Source organism: Crocodylus siamensis, chromosome 1, assembly GCF_052110815.1.
Source record: "Crocodylus siamensis isolate JL-2025a chromosome 1, ASM5211081v1, whole genome shotgun sequence".
Classification (NCBI taxonomy): Eukaryota; Metazoa; Chordata; order Crocodylia; family Crocodylidae; genus Crocodylus; species Crocodylus siamensis.
Genome location: NC_143395.1, coordinates 6,567,808 through 6,583,904, shown reverse-complemented (window position 1 = coordinate 6,583,904; position 16,097 = coordinate 6,567,808). Strand labels below are relative to the sequence as shown.

Genomic DNA, 16,097 nt, shown 5'->3' with positions numbered 1-16,097 from the left:
ACACCCCAGGCACCTTTGCACTTTTACCTGCACTGCTATATCCCCCTCTCCCCCCTACCCTTCACTCTAGCCTGTCCCTCACCCCCTGATGCCTCCATTTCCATTTTCACTGACTGTCTTACTTGCCTGCATTGTGGGCTTCTTTACTATTCCTTTCCTCCAGGACCAACCGCAGGTACTTCCTCAGCCTGACAAAGGGCTTTTCAATCCTAAAGCTTCCAAAGATACATTTTTTAAGTATTCCTTTTTTCCCATAATACACATATAGACATAAAAACACAAGATAAGTCATCATACACCATGAGTAACATCATAAGTCCAACACACTACACCCCACCGCACCCCACCCCACCCCACACAATCTTTACTTCTTGCTGTCTATTCCTTTATAAAAAGAAAGGCTCTGTGACAGGTCTGTTTGGGGACCTTTGATGCTGCTGCTGATGCTACTGGTGTTGAGCCAGCTGAGTTATTTTACCTGTTGTCATGTAAAGTGGAGGACCGGGTGTGAGGCTGTAGGGGAGGTGAAGGTCTCAGTGGGGCACACTGCCAGGTTGTGCAGAGGCCCCAGTGCCAGGAAGTTGCACCTTATCACACACACACAATGTCACCCACCCACATCACGAGTTTTGCCTGTCAGCAGCTTGAGCTGCAGGGCCCTGGACAACAGACTCCCCCAGCGAGACACACACAGGTGCCAGGCTTCATGGTTTGGCAGGGCCCAGCACTCAGGCGTGCACTAGATTTAATCCCCCTGTGACCCAAGAGAGACACAGTTGCCCAAGCACCCACCCACATCATGAGTTTTGCCTGTCAGCAGCTTGGGGTGCATTTCCCCCCAAACCCCTGCACCAATCTTCTTGAAACTTGGCATACTTTGTGGCCTGAGCAGGAGCCACCACCCCTGCAGTTTTCAGCCCACTGCACCTTAACACACACAGGGTCAGTTGTGTCACGTGTTTTGCCTGTCAGCACCTTGGAGTGCAGTTGCCTGCAAACCCATGCACCGATCTCCTTGAAACTTGGCATTCTTTGTAGCCTGAGCAGGGGCTACTCCCCCTGCAGTTTTTAGCCCCCTATGGTGTACCACACAGATGGGACAGGAGTTTTGCTTTCAAGAATTTGGGATGCAGTTCCCCCCAAACCCCTGCACATATCTTCTTGAAGCAGGCTTCATGCTCTCAGAAGAGGCAACCATCTCTGCAAGTTGCAACCAAATTGGAGATAAAACAACAAAGTTATAGCTATTTCATTGATCCCCCATTATAGCCTATAGCCAGATCTCCAAAGCGAGTCCGAAGCTTCAGAGCCACGTGAGCCAGATAAAAGCAGCAAACCCATCTGGCGCTCTGGACTGGATTGCTGCCATCCAAAATGGCCGGATCCAAAGGCAGATCGGATTGCTGCTGACTCACACAGGCCTACCGCGTCTCATGTATCGGTCTCCCCACCCTTCAAAAGGGCAGTGCAGGTGCAAAACTAAAACACATTCAACAAGCTTTATTTCAAGCACCCCTACCACCCTCACATTTTGAAGCTTGGGAACACTGATACATGAAATGCTAGAGGCTGCTGGAGCAGGGTAATTGCCATGCTCCAGCCGACAGCTCCAACGTGCTAGATTTCCAGTATGTCAGAGCAGCCTCTGCGCCCAGGTGTAGGTGTTCTTAGTGTCTTTAAGCCTTCCAATGCCTAAATGAATGTAACCTATGCCAGTATACTAAGGCCAGGTAATCCACTAGATTTTGGGTCCTCAAGGTGCCAGTAGCCCTGGGAACCCCTCAGGCAGACTACTAACTGAGGTGTCCCATGGAGAGGTGTGTCCCTCATCCTCAGCACCCAGGAATTTGCTCTGACCCGATGAACATCTTATTCTTTATTAAACATAACCAATTTCTATACAGAAAAATAAACAAAAATATAGTAACAATATTTAATAACAAAACTATCACTTTAGATAAAATGTACAACTGCAACATTAGGTGGATAATTCCAGCACACTGGGCCATCTCACTTGTGTTAAACAACTTAAAGAACTAAATTTAGCTCATAATAAACCTTGAAAACAGTTCACCCCATAACCCAATTGATTTTCTTCTGGTCACAATCCACTTCCCATAACAATAAACAGTAACAGAGCTATAACTATGATGCACCAGTAGGTGACAGAGGCAAGAAACAAAAGAGTCTAAGACAATATTTTTTTCTAAATCTCTGGTCAATATAAATATTATTAAAACAAAGAGATTCAAAGTAAAATGATGCCAAGATTGTATCTTTTGTTTCACTTTCATTGTTCTCCAGGGCAAATTTCTTCTTTCAGTGTTTCACCCAATTCTCACTAACTGCCACATTTTTAGGAAGAAGTCCTGCTCTCAGCTCCATCCCTTAAAGGGAGCTAGGTCTATCCAATCATAACACCCCATTGGCTTACTGTGGTTAAGGCATCCAGTTTCTGTGACCAGTAGCCCAGAAAAGTGTGATGTGAACTACACCTCAGACAGCCACCTTTAGCTTCCCTAGCCTGAATGACCTAGTACTTGTGTACCACTGGGTCAACTAGGAGCAGCCTCTGCCATGAATCCTTGCCAACCTGAATCTATTTAAATGCATGTCTGTGGAGCTGTAGCAAAACACGTCAACCACCCCCCTGCCCTACCCATCTCTTGAAATCTGACATAACTAATTGTTTTTGTTCTTAATACTGGTGTTTATTGAGAAGAGATGCTGATCTTTCCCATTTGCCCCTTCTTACTGTTAAAGGGACTAAAACCTGCTTTTGAAATACTTATGCTTGTTGTGCATTTCCTTGCAGGCCGCAGGATATGTGTGGGTGAGAATCTTGCCAAAATGGAGCTCTTCCTCTTCTTCACAAGCATCCTGCAGAGGTTCACACTTCACCCTGCCCCTGGCATTTCCAGCTCCGACCTGGACCTTACCCCTGCAGTTGGGTTTGCTACACTACCAATGCCCCATCAGATCTGTGCAGTGCCCCGGGCTTAGGGCTTAGGGCTTCTGCTCTGGCATCCATGTCTTACCTGTGTGGTTTCATTCCCCTTCATTCTCCACCACCCCGCCTCCCACCACACACATCCCTACAACTCACTGCTTTCTTCTCTGCTTTCCACTTTGTTTGGAGCTGGGTGATTTTTTTTTATTTTTTTTTGTAGGGGTGGGGGGTGTCGGGGTATACCGCTGCTTTAGCAGCCTGGAATAAAGGCATACGTAATTTCTCTTCAGGTGCCTTACCTTCCTAGCAAAACCTGCCTCCCTGAGATAGATATATAGGCCCAAATACAATCTCCCTTTATGAGGATAAATAGTATGTCCATGACCACTGTTAGACATAGGGTCACCTAGTAAAGGGGCACCTGGAGGGGTTGAAAGTATTTAAGTCAACAGGCCCTGATGATCTTCATCCTAGGGTACTTAGGGAATTATCTGGAGTCATAGTGGAACCACTGGCATAACTGTTTGAACCCTCGTGGCGCTCAGGACAGGTCCCGGAGGATTAAAAAAAAGGCCAGTGAGGTCCCTATATGCCAGTGAGGTCCCTATATTCAAGAAGAGGAGGAAGGAGGAACTAACTACAGGCTGGTTAGACTCACCTCTATCCTTGGCAAGACCTTTGAGAAAATTGTTAAGGATCACATTTGTGGAGGACTGGCAAGTAAAATAATGCTAAGGGGCAATTAGCATGGGTTCATAGCAGGCAGATCCTGCCTGACTAACCTGGTTTCATTTTACAACGGCATCACAAAATGCTCTGATGAAGGAATAGAGGTAGATATTATTTACTTTGATTTAAAAAAGGTCTTTGACACTGTGTTACACCCAATTCTTAGAAATAAACTAAACAGTTGCAATGTAGATTATTATACAGTTCAGTGGGTAGAACATTGGCTAAGGGACACAGCCAAAGAGTGGTGGTGGATGAGTCAGTTTCTGCCTGGAGAAATAAATGTAGGCAGCGGAGTCCCCCAAGACTCTGCCCTGGGACCGGTACTATTCAATTTCTTCATTAGTGACTTGGAAGAGGGAATAAAAAGCATGCTGTCCAAGTTTGCAGATGACACCAAACTATAGGGGAGGTGCACAAACCAGATGGCATAGAGCGAATCCAGGCTGGTTTGGACAGGCTGGGGAAATGGGCCAAACAGCATAAGATGCAGTTTAAGAAGGATAAGTGCCATGTGTTGTACCTGGGGAGGAAGAATCATCAACACTCCTACAGCCTGGGAGGTACCACTCAAAGTAGCACAACTGCGGAGAGGGATCTCAGAGTAGTAGTCAACTCCAGAATGAACATGAGTCACCAGTGTGATGAGCAGGGACCCTAGTTTTCTCTGAGAAAAAATCCAAATTCTCTGATAAAACCTCCAAAATCTGTCATTAAAATTAAAAGCCCCCTGCAGACTCCCTTAGCCTTGCTGGTGCTCCTCACTGCCCCCACAACAGCCCCCCTGCCCTACTCGTACCTCTTGCCCCCACCCATAGTCCTTCCCTCCTGGATGCCAGGGCTATAGGGCCAGGGACTCAAGTCTGCAGCTCCCTACCTGCAACAGCAGGCTGCTGCAACAGAAGCAGCATGGAGCCGGCTTCCCCACTGCTGCTGCCTGCCTGGGCAGGGCCAGGGCCAAGGCCAGCTCGTGGCTCCCCCCAGCCCTGCTGCTGCACCCCCCCAGTCATGCCTCACAACCCCCAGCCTTGCCAGAGGGGGACCCAGCCCCCTGCAAGCCCCACTTACCTGAGGCTCCAGAAGCAAAGAGTGAAGTTGAACTGAGTGGAGCCATGGCTGACAGAGTCTCAGCCCAGCCCTTCCCTGTCCCCATCCAGGCAGGGCTGGGGGTTTCCCTGCCCTGTTTGCAAACAGCTTTTGCAGGCTGGAGCTCAACCAGCCTGCAGAGCTCTTTGCAAAATCAAAGATTCCACGGGTTTCTCTGCTAGAAGGAGAAATCCATGTTTTCTCTGATAAAAAGAGGAAATCTGTGGTTTTCTCTGTTTTTCCCTGGGAAACAGAAAACCAGGATCCCTGCTGATGAGGTAATACATAAAGCTAACTGCACCCTTTCCTGCATAAGTAGGTGCATCACGACCAGGTCTAGGGAGGTGACACTTCCCCTCAAAGCAGCATTGGTCAGGCGGCACCTGGAGTACTGTGTCTAGTTTTTGGGGTATGAATGGCCTGGAGACGCTTCAGAGGAAGGACACTCATCTGGTTAAAGGCCTACAGAAAAAAAATCCTATGTGGAGCAGGCTGAGAGGTGATCTTGTGGCTTCCTACAAACTCGTCAGGCGGGGCCAGCAAGAAATAACAGATACAATGTTTACCAGGGTGCCTGTGAGTGTAACTAGAAATAATGGCCGCAAACTGGAAGAGAGCAAATTCAGATTGGACATCAGGAGAAAATTCTTTACAGTGAGGGTTGCCCAAATACGGAATAAGCTTCCAAGGGAAGTGGTGCTGTCCCCTTCCTTGGTGGTGTTTAAAAGGAGATTGGAGAGACACCTGGCTGGGGTCATCTCACCCCTGCACTCATTCCTGCCCAGGACAGAGGGTTGGACTCAATGAGCTACTAGGTCCCTTCCAAGACTAACGTCTGTGAAACTATGAGCCATGCTGGTACTTTGAGGTATGTAGAAAAAACATTTACATCTGTGCCTGTAACTGAATCTCTGATTCTCTGAATCAGCATCAAATTCTGATTTGGATTTGGCTGAATCAAATCAGGGACAGTAATCTCAATCAACGAGTCAAATCACTGTCCCTGATTTGGGCTGAATCCGAATCTGAATCGAATAGGGCCTACTTCACGCACCCCTACTTAGCAGCTTTAAAGAAACCTGCAAAGGTTTGATTGATTCCACCTCGAGCTTTTTGATTGTCTGTACTTAGCCTTAGTATTGCTTTTTGGATGTCAGTGCTAATTTTAGTGGTACAGTACAAAACTGAAGAGTTGGAAACTCACTAGTGTGCAAGCTGTAAAGGGAAAAGACAGTCAAGTGTCTTTGGGTAGCTGTGGTATCTTTTATTAGACCAACTAAATAGTTGGGGAAAAAGTTCCTTGCAAGCTTTCAGGCACAAACGCCCTTCTCCAGGCATAGGGAAAACATATTCCTTCATTACACACCCCTCTTGAACTTATACATGATTGAGTTTCTGAGGCATATTTGGTCCTTGCCTGTTGCCATTGTGAAGTTTCTGTAAGCCCCGTCCTTCTGTGAGTGCTTCCCAGTTTGCCCTATAATAAATAGTGTTGAATTCACCTGCCTACTTCTTCTCTCAGCCCCAAATACAACAGCCTCTGAAGGACTGCACTAGCGCTTTTTGCTACAGCAGTGTGGGGAGATTTCAGGTTGAAGCAGTAACTTTTTAGTCCCTTGCTGAATCCCTGCTTGCCAAGACAGTCCAAGCCAATGAGGCACCTGGGAACAGTGGTGCACAGCATTAAGCCCCACCTCCCCCCACACCAGAGGAGACACCAAAAAAAGCAGGAAGAGCCTGGAATCCCACCTCCCGCATAAACCAGACACCCACCTGCAGCCCTGAATGAGGTACTACATGAGTCTGGGATTCACAGCCTGGAATCTCACCTCCATTTAATCATATAACTTCTTCCTTCAGGTCTACAGTGGCTGCAGTGCTTGCACTGCATGTAATACTTGACACTTATATTAGCTTTTGTCTCTACAGGACTCACACACATCATGGGGTTTAATCCTCATTAAATTAAATGGGTTTATAAAATTTGAACTTGTTTAGTTTGGATCATCGCATCAGTGTTTGCACATACCAGGCCTTTGAATGAATTAAGCCCAGTTTGCATATCCCTATAACTTCTAGAAGGTGGAGCCAAATACCAATGTACCCCAGTGCTGTCTTCCCTACTGAATTACAGCAGGGGGCACATGTTTACCCATAAGTAATACACTAGTAATCCCCTTCCTCCTCAGATCCCAAGCCCCTCACCCCTCCAGAAGCCTCATGCTACCCCATCTGCTATGAGGATTATTGTCCTCCCACTAACCAAAGCAAACAACACCCCCACCCCTCCAGCCCACCACCACCAACTCACACCAAAAATATGAAGATTCCTGCAGGCTGCAAATACCACCCCCTCCCCGTCACCCCCAGCATGGGCCAAGGTGAGGTTTCATTAACCCTTCAGAGAACATGATGATCCAGGGTGGCTAGGCGCTGTCAGGCACTGAGCTGTGCATGCCCCTACCACCCTCCCTCCCCCCGATACCAGCCTGCAAACAATAACCCCTATCCACTGGTAGTCATCAGCAATGTCTATAATATGTGCTGCCAGGCAAGCCTGCACAAGGGCTGCCCGACTAGTGTCTCCATGATTTTATTGTTGCAGGCCATGAACTGCTAACTCACATCTCTGTCTGACTGCTGCCTCGCATGCTTCATCAACCCATGAGTTGCTGAAAACCTCCCCCCAGGTTTCACAAATATTGTGGAGCACACAGGCTGCCACTATAAAAACCGTTATGTTTTTTGGCTCCAACTCGAGCCTGCGGTTAATCATCCCCCACCATGCTTTGAGGCAGCCAAAGGTGCATTCAGCGGCCATCCTGCATTTGCTTGGATGGTAGTTGAAAGCCATCTTCTGCAGGTTGGTAATGTGCCCCCCAAAAGCTTTCCTAGGCCAGGACTAGAGGGTGTAAGCAGCATCTGCTATTATAAGAGGGACCTGTCTTGGGGTCTCCAGGTGCATAGTGTCCTTTCTCCATCAAGCCAGGCAGCAGAGAGTTTCTGAACACACACGCATCATGCGTGCTGCCTGCCCACCCTGTATAAATGTTTGTGAACCAGCCCCAGTGATCATCAACCACGGCTTGTAGGATCACCAAGGCAAATCCTTTCCTCTTCTTGAATGGCTGCTCTCCCTCTGCCCCCCATGAGGGGGATTACACATGGATATGTGTGCTGTCTAAAGCTCCCACACAGTTAGGGAACCCCATGGCATTGGAGCTCCTACTCAGCACTGGTGAGATCGCAGCTGGAGTACTGCATCCCGTTCTGTGTAGCACACTTTAACAAGGACATGGGCAAGCTTGAGCGAGTCCAAAGAAGAGTCACCTGTATGAAAGAAGTCTTAAAAGGCAGCCATATGAGGAAAGGCTGAGGGATCTAGGACTCTTCAGCCTGATGAAAAGAAGGTGCAGAGGGGACCTAGTAGCATCTTACCACTACACTAGGAGAGTAAATCAAAGGCTCAGTGAGCAACTGATCACCAGGGCAGCCAAGGGGAAAACCAGGAGTAATGGCACAGTTGACACCTTCACAACTATGAGTACATGGAGTTTTCAAAAAGGTTCATTCAAGACATTTTTATATAACAGCCCTGCCACATTTACCAGCAACCTTTTATGATTCAATTGTTGTCAGAATACCTTGGTCTTGACAAAGTCTTGGCCACAGACAGCTTCCCCAATGTCTCAGAAAACCAAGTCAAGCAGTATACAGGCAATGGAGTAGGATGCTGATATACCCACCAACCAGGGCCCCAACTGGACCCGGGAAGAACTGAAGGACTTGGAAAAGGAAAAGATCATAGAGCAGCTGGAAAGTAGGAGGAATAAGCCTGTGTACACCACAGTTGCAAAAGAAATGAAGGCGCAAGGGCACAACTGGGACTGGACACAGTGCCAGAGCAAGATCAAGGCCTGAGATGTGCATTTCATCAGGCCAAGGATGGGAATTCTTGTTCTGGGGCAGAGAGCACAATCGTTCCTTTCTACACCTGCTGTTAATCATTCTCTCCAATGATGCAGGTGAGGCTTCCTTTCTCTGGTCATTCAGGCCTGCCATTGTCCTGGAGAGCACACCTACGGAAGGAGTCTCAGAGTGTCCTGAGGAGGAAACCGTGACCATGTCAGAGCAGTGAGACAACAGCTCCGTGGTGCTAGATGAGAAGGATGCCCAAGAGGAGGTGAGCCTGATCATGACCCCAATCTCCCCTCTGAGAGTTTTGGATTTTTACTTGCTATGAGGAAGCCTCAGCTTAGCATGACTTTTCCAGGTCTTACTATAGTCTTTTAACAGACTTAAGGCAATTATTGGAGTGTTCATAACCTGTTGTGGAGAGGACTTCCACCAGTCATCTCGGGAAAAGTATGACAAAACTTGTGGACAGGGCTCCAACAGGCTGATCCTGTGATGAGCCCTGTACCATTGTTCACATGTTATCCATACCCGCTGTGACTCAGTCTATTGCCTCAGCATTCCCTAACCCGGCAACCAAGTTTTAGCCAATTAAGTTTACATCGGCCTCCCATAGTGGGACCGGGGAATGTACAGCCCAACAGTACTCTGCTTCGCTATCTGGATTTGTTTGGCACCCCAGTGTCAGGCCCCAGTCAGCACACACATCAGCATCTGCTGAATAAGGAATTTGACTCCTTACATATTAACTGGATAACCTTCCTGCTCTGCCAGAGTGCTGGACTTTCATCCCGAGGCGTGAGAAATTTGCACATCTCTGCCAACCTGTTGCACAAGCTCATTCAAAAAGCCAAACACCACCTCACCATGATTCCACAGAGTAGCATAGATGAGGAGGAGGAGGAGGAAACTGTTTTGTATGTATTTTCTGTTCCTGAAACCCAAAGAATGGTTTCTGTTCCTGAGATGCCAGAGGATGCATGACTGGGGACTTGTAAGTATTGGGGAATGAGCATCATATCCATTTGGGCCACTCTGGCAGGCACTGTTTCAGTGCACGTAGGTGAAATGTGTTGGGGTGTTAGTGCATGTAGCACTGGAAATGGGTCACCATCCACTTGTGGGAGTGGGTGAAGGATATGTCACCACACCATGAACTCTTGGTTTTCCTTTAACTGTTACCAGCTACCACAGGCACTGCCAGCTGGGGACATACCTCTGAACTGGGGTCTTCTAATTTTCAGGGAATGTGAATTTTTTCCATTTGCACCACTCTGGCAGGCACTGTTTTGGTGCATGTGGGCAGTGACATAGCAAGGTGGGGAGGGCAGCGGGGCAACCTCCCCAGGCACCCAAGTGAAGGGGTGCCAACAGGGGCTGCCCACCTGAGCTGGGGCACAGGCTGGAACCATGAGCAATGAGTTTGGGGGAAGTGGAGATGGGGTGAAGAGCAGCTCCTGCTACTGTGTGTACTCTTGGGGAAGCATGGGTGGGCCATGCATGTGCCCCGTGGATCTGTGCATGGGATGAAGGCAGGCTGGCACTGCAGGCTTTGCCCCAGGTGCCAAACTTCATTGCTACAGCACTGCCTGTGGGTTGCATGTGCCGGGGAGTTAGTCCACGTAGTACTGGAGGTGGGTCACCATCCTCTTGAACACTTGTGGGATGGAGGAAGGAAATTTCACCAGACCATGAACACTTTGTTTTCCTTTTCCTGTTACCAGCTACCATGGCCCGGGGACATGCCTCTGAACCTCGGACCCCAGATCACACTGGAGCAGAGCACTTATGAGATTATCATCCCAGGCAGCAATGCTCCAGAGAAAGCATGATGGAGGCTTTGGTGGAGGTGGCACAAACCCAAGTGGCCACCACAGGTGGGAGGTGGGACAAAGTCCAGGAGATGCTTGGTGAGGACTGTGAGAATCAAAGCGTGGGCAACATGATTGAATTCCAGAAGCAGCTCGTAGACCACACAGGGCAGTTTCTTGACCTGGCCACTCTGTGCCATGTCAATGTGAAGATGACACAAGACTTGATTAAGGATGTCCTGCAGCGCATGAACAAGCACAGCATCCATAAGTGGGCACAGTAGCTCTGCTCAGCTTGTCTCTGTCCAGGAGGTAGCCAGGAACATAACAACTGAGCCTGTTCCACAAAATACAGAGCAGTCAGCTGAAGGGCACATGAGTGCCAGCAGGGCAAGGCAGGCACCACTGTGGTTCAGGGAGCAAGTGGTGAGGGGGAGCCAGGGGGCGGGGGCATAGAAGGGAAAGAAGCCCAAGTAATCCACTGCACGATACTCTGTTTCCATTACTTTTGTGTGTGCACCTTATGAATCTCTCCAATGTAATAAAGCAACAATTTCCCCTATCTGTCTGTCTGTCTCCTTTATTGGGAAGGAGTGAAAATGCCTGCCTCTGGGAGGGATGGGGGGCAGAGGGGAAGAAAACCCAAGGATTCCTTGGCTAGCCTCAGTCCCAGAGTGGTAATGAGACTTCAGTGCAATGGTGGGTGGGGCTGAAGGGGAGCAAGGGGGAAGACCAGGACTAAACTGTTAACAAGCCCCTCTCCCTTTATCCTGCACCTGGAAGAACAAAGAGAGGGAGCCTGGCCTGAGAAGGTGCTAATTGCCCTCTTTGAATGAAACCTTCCTTGTGCAATCCCGGCCAGCACAAAGAAAAAAAAAAAACACAGCCAAGGTGCTGCATCCAGGAATGGGGAGGGGAGGAGTAGGGGGTGAATGTGCTGTTGTCACCCGGGCCAGGGTAAGGCTGAAGCCTTGGGGGAGGGGCGGTGAGGATGTAGATCTAACTGTGAGCTGAGACTGTGCAATCATGACTGGGACCAGCACAGGGGAGGGTGGCAGCTACGGGGGCTACCTGCAACCTCTGCACAGCACCTTGACATATGGGTGACTTTTTGGGTAGCCCTTGGGACTCTGTGGACAAACCTCCCTGGCATACCTGTCAGTACATGGCTCTCTTTTTACCTGTATCCCCTTTTGGTGCTCTTCTGCAAAGAAATTTGCCAGGATGGCACCAGCATGTCTGCACCGAATGATATATTTTGCACTGAAATGGGGGCAGGGGGAGGAAACTATGCAGATTTCAGGTGCTCTGGTACCATGACTCTGACTGTGAGGTGACCTTCCTTGGGCAATCCCAGCCAACACAAGGGGAAAAAAAAAACAGCTCTGGTGCTGAGTGCTTTCAGGCAGGGGCAGGAGCAGATCATGGAGTGAAAGTGCTGTTGTCACCCTGACCAAAGCAAAGCAGGAGCAGGCAGTAGTGGCATGGGAGATATTGCAAGGCTGTGGGCCTGACTGTGAGCTGAGACTGTGCAATCATGACTGGCAACCCTCCCTGGCTTACCTGTCAGTACCTGGCCCATTTCTTACTTACACATGGTTTTGGCGCTCTTTTATGAAACAATTGCCAGGAAGGCGCCAACATGTCAATACCAATGGGCTTTCTTGCACCAAAACAGGGCTGGGAGGAGTAAATTTTTCCTGACCTGCTGTACAGCAGCCCTATGAATTGTGGGAGCAGTGGTTGGGGTACAGATACGCTGTATTGATCCAAGACGTCTGAGGATGAGGAGGGAAGACAGCAGACCAGAGACAGGAGAAGACAGCCAACCAGGACATGTAAGACAAGAGCAACATGGTCCTCTGAATGTTTTGGATGTTTCCAAGCAGAGTTGTCCAGTGGGGGCACAAGAATGCAGCATTTGAGTGCAGCCTTAAGTCCAATATGAGAGCCACTTTCCAACGTGGATTTGCAAGACGGCATCGCGACATCCTCCACAATCTGTATGTCTATCCATTGGTAAGTGACATCCCAACATGTGAAATGACACCTGAGGTCAGGATGGGCCCAGCTGGCGGGGGGAGGCGGAGGTAAATGCAGATAAGTGACACGATACGTTGCGGGGCAGCATTGTTTACTTAAAGTGACAACTAACTAGACAGGTGGGGGGTGGGGAGTTGATTGTTGTGCAGGGAAATGAAGGGCAATGCAAAGCATGAAGGCTCTGCTTCCCAGTGAATAGTGTTTAGGCATTCAGGGCAGGCCCTTCTTGGTGGTTTTTCCAGAAACCTTCCTACATACTGGCCTAAACCCCACCCGCTCCCCACCACCATTCCTTCCTTCCTGTTTTCAGCTCCGGTTGATACACTGCCATTTCTACCACCATTGCCACCAAAGAAGAAAAGCACACCATGTACGAAGGTGGTTTGAGAATGACTTCTGGATATGCCATCACTTCCTCCACAGTGTGCTTGAGGCGCATCTGTGGTAACTTGCAATGGTACTACAGTTGCCGTCCATAAAAACCATGCTTGGGGGCTGCATGGTAATGGATGATAAATCTCTTGGTTAGCTCCTGGTTGCTGTGCTGTTACTTGGTTGGTTGCATGGTGGGGGTCGGGGGAGGGGTTTGGCAGTTCTAGGTCTTTGTGTGTGCCTTCCTGCTGCATCTGCTGTCTGCCCCACTAGCCATGGGGCGCCCTCCCAGCTTGCAAGTGAAGGCCAATATATGTCAAAGTTGTTAGCTCCAGTTACCTCCCGCATGTGACGCTATCAGTTGGTTGCATTGGGGATGGGGGGTGCGTTGGGTATTTCATAGATTTCATAGACATCAGGGCTGGAAGGGACCTCAAGAGATCATCAAGTCCAGCCCCCTGCACAAAGGGCAGGAAGTCAGCTGGGGTCATAGGATCCCAGCAAGATAAGCATCCAATTTACTCTTGAAGGTGTTCAGTGTAGGTGCTTGAACCACCTCCGCTAGCAGACTGGTCCAGACCTCGGGGGCTCAGACAGTAAAGAAATTCTTCCTTATGTCCAGCCTGAAATGGTCTTGCAGGAGTTTGTGACCATTCGACCTCATCATCCCTTGGGGCGCTCTGGTGAACAAACGTTCCCCCAGATCCTGGTGATCACCCCTGATAAACTTAGAGGTGGCCATCAGATCACCCCTGAGCCTGCGCTTTTCCAGGCTAAAGAGTCCCATGGCTCTCAGCCTGTCATCGTAAGATCTGTTTTCCTGACCTCTGATCATGCGCGTGGCTCTCCTCTGGACTCTCTCAAGCTTCTCCACATCCTTTTTGAATTGTGGAGCCCAAAACTGGATGCAGTACTCCAGCTGCGGCCTCACCAAGGCCGAGTGCAAGGGGAGACATGACGTCCCGGGATTTGCTCAAGAAGCATCTATGGATGCAAGCCAGCGTTTCGGTCGCTTTATTAGCCGCAGCATCGCATTGCAGGTTCATGTTCATCTTGTGGTCAATGATGACCCCCAAGTCTCTTTCTTCTGTAGTGCTATCCAACGTAGCACGGCCAAGCCTAGAAGGATGCTGCAGATTTTCCTCCCAAGGTGGAGAACCTGGCATTTTTCGGTGTTAAACACCATGAGGTTCTCGTCTGCCCATTTGCTGAGCTTGTCCAGGTCAGCCTGGATCACCCGCCTATCTTCTGGCATGCATGCTTTGCCCCAAAGTTTGGTGTCATCGGCGAACTTGGCCAGTCCACTCCTGACTCCAATGTCCACATCGTTAATGAAGATGTTGAACAGTATGGGTCCCAGGACAGAGCCTTGAGGGACCCCACTGGTCACAGGGCACCATGATGAGTGACTGCCATCAATCACAACCCTCTGGGTCCGACCACGAAGCCAATTTCCCAGCCAGCAGATCGTGGTGGAGCCAAGGCCACAACTGGCCAGTCTGGCCAAGAGGTGATCATGGGATACCAGATCAAAAGCTTTTTTGAAGTCAAGATATATGACATCAATCTCTTCTCCCTCGTCCAGGTGATAGGTCACCTGGTCATAGAAGGAAATGAGATTGGTCAAACAAGACCTACCCGCAACAAACCCGTGCTGGCTATCCCTTAGGATGTTAGCCTGGGCCAGTCCCTCAAGGATGGCCTCCTTAATAAACTTTTCTAAGATCTTCCCCAGCATAGAAGTCAGGCTAATGGGCCTGTAGTTAGCCAGATCCACTCTCCTCCCTTTCTTGAAGATCGGCACCACATTGGCCTTCTTCCAGTCTTCGGGCACTACACCAGAGCGCCAGGAGTTTTCAAAGATCCATGCCAGGGGCTGGGCTATGTTGCTCACCAGCTCCTTGAGTACCCTGGGGTGCAGACTGTCAGGGCCGGCTGACTTGAAAGTATCCAGCTTCTCAAGTTGTTCCTTCACGAGGTCAGCATTTATGGAGGGTAGGGGATCCCCATCACCCAGATCTCCCTGTCCCGTAGCAGGCATGCGCATCCCATGTGACTGATGAAAGACTGATGCAAAGTACCTATTTAATAGGTTGGCTTTTTCCTGGGCGTCAGTTGCCAGTTGCCCCATCTGGTTTAGCAGGGGTCCAACATTGCCCTTGCTTTTCCTCCGGCTCCCCACATATACTGAAAAAGGACTTTTTGTTGTCCTTGATGCTTGAAGCTAGTTGGAGTTCAGTTGCAGCCTTGGCTTTCCTGTTTTCCTCCCTGCAGGACCGGACCAGCGTGCAGAATAATCCTCCTTGGAGGTGAATCCCGTCCTCCATCCTTTGTAGGCTTTCCTTTTTAGCCACAGTAGGTCTGCTAGGTCTCTGGAGAGCCAGGAGGGCTGCTGTGCCTTCTTGCTGCCTTTCCTCCGTGTTGGAATAGATTTAGCTTGTGCACTGAGGATCGCTTCCTTGAGAAGCAACCACTCTTCTTGAACTCCCATCTCCCTGGGGTCATGGTCCCTAAGGGCCTGACCAACTAGCCTCTTGAGCTTATCAAAGTCGGCTTTTCTGAAGTCAAGGACTTCTGTGTTGCTGACTGACTTGCCAGCTTTACGGCGGATGGTGAAGGTGATCAGCTCATGGTCGCTGTCACCCAGCTTCCCATCGATCACTAGGTCAACTGATTAGGTCGTCCCCCATAGCCAGTACCAGGTCAAGCAGCGCTTTGCCTCTCGTTGGCCCATAGAATTCTTCGAGTCAGGTAGAGGTCATCCACAGATGAAAGAAAGCTTTGTGACCGCTCGGATTTAGCTGAGTGATCTTCCCACGAGATGTCTGGGTAATTGAAGTCACCCATGACAACCAAGGTCCTGGAGCAAGCGGCCTCAGTCAGTTACCCGGCAAACTCCTGTTGAAGCTCAGGACTTTGAATGGGAGGTCTGTAGTAGACTCCCACCATTGTGTCCCCTGTGCTGTATTCCCCAAGAATTTTTACCCAGAGGGTCTCTAGCTGTCCATGCCGGTCGCCAACATGAGCTTGCAGGGACACATAGCTTTCCTTTACATAGAGAGCTACACCCCCACCCCTTTTGTCAACACGATCCCTCCTGTACAGGGTATAGCCCTCTATACCCGTGGTCCAGTCATGGGTGGAGTCCCACCAGGTCTCCGTTATCCCAATGACATCATAATTCTTTGCAC

General features: G+C 49.5%; 1 long non-coding RNA gene across 1 annotated transcript; it reads left to right on the top strand.

The window, feature by feature from the left end:
* The first annotated feature begins 8,821 nt into the window (after window positions 1-8,821).
* Window positions 8,822-11,053, top strand: LOC149872526 (uncharacterized). The gene is made up of 3 exons (XR_016439771.1): window positions 8,822-8,948; window positions 9,455-9,674; window positions 10,405-11,053. It is a non-coding gene; the product is annotated as an uncharacterized LOC149872526 (long non-coding RNA).
* Window positions 11,054-16,097: the final 5,044 nt, after the last annotated feature.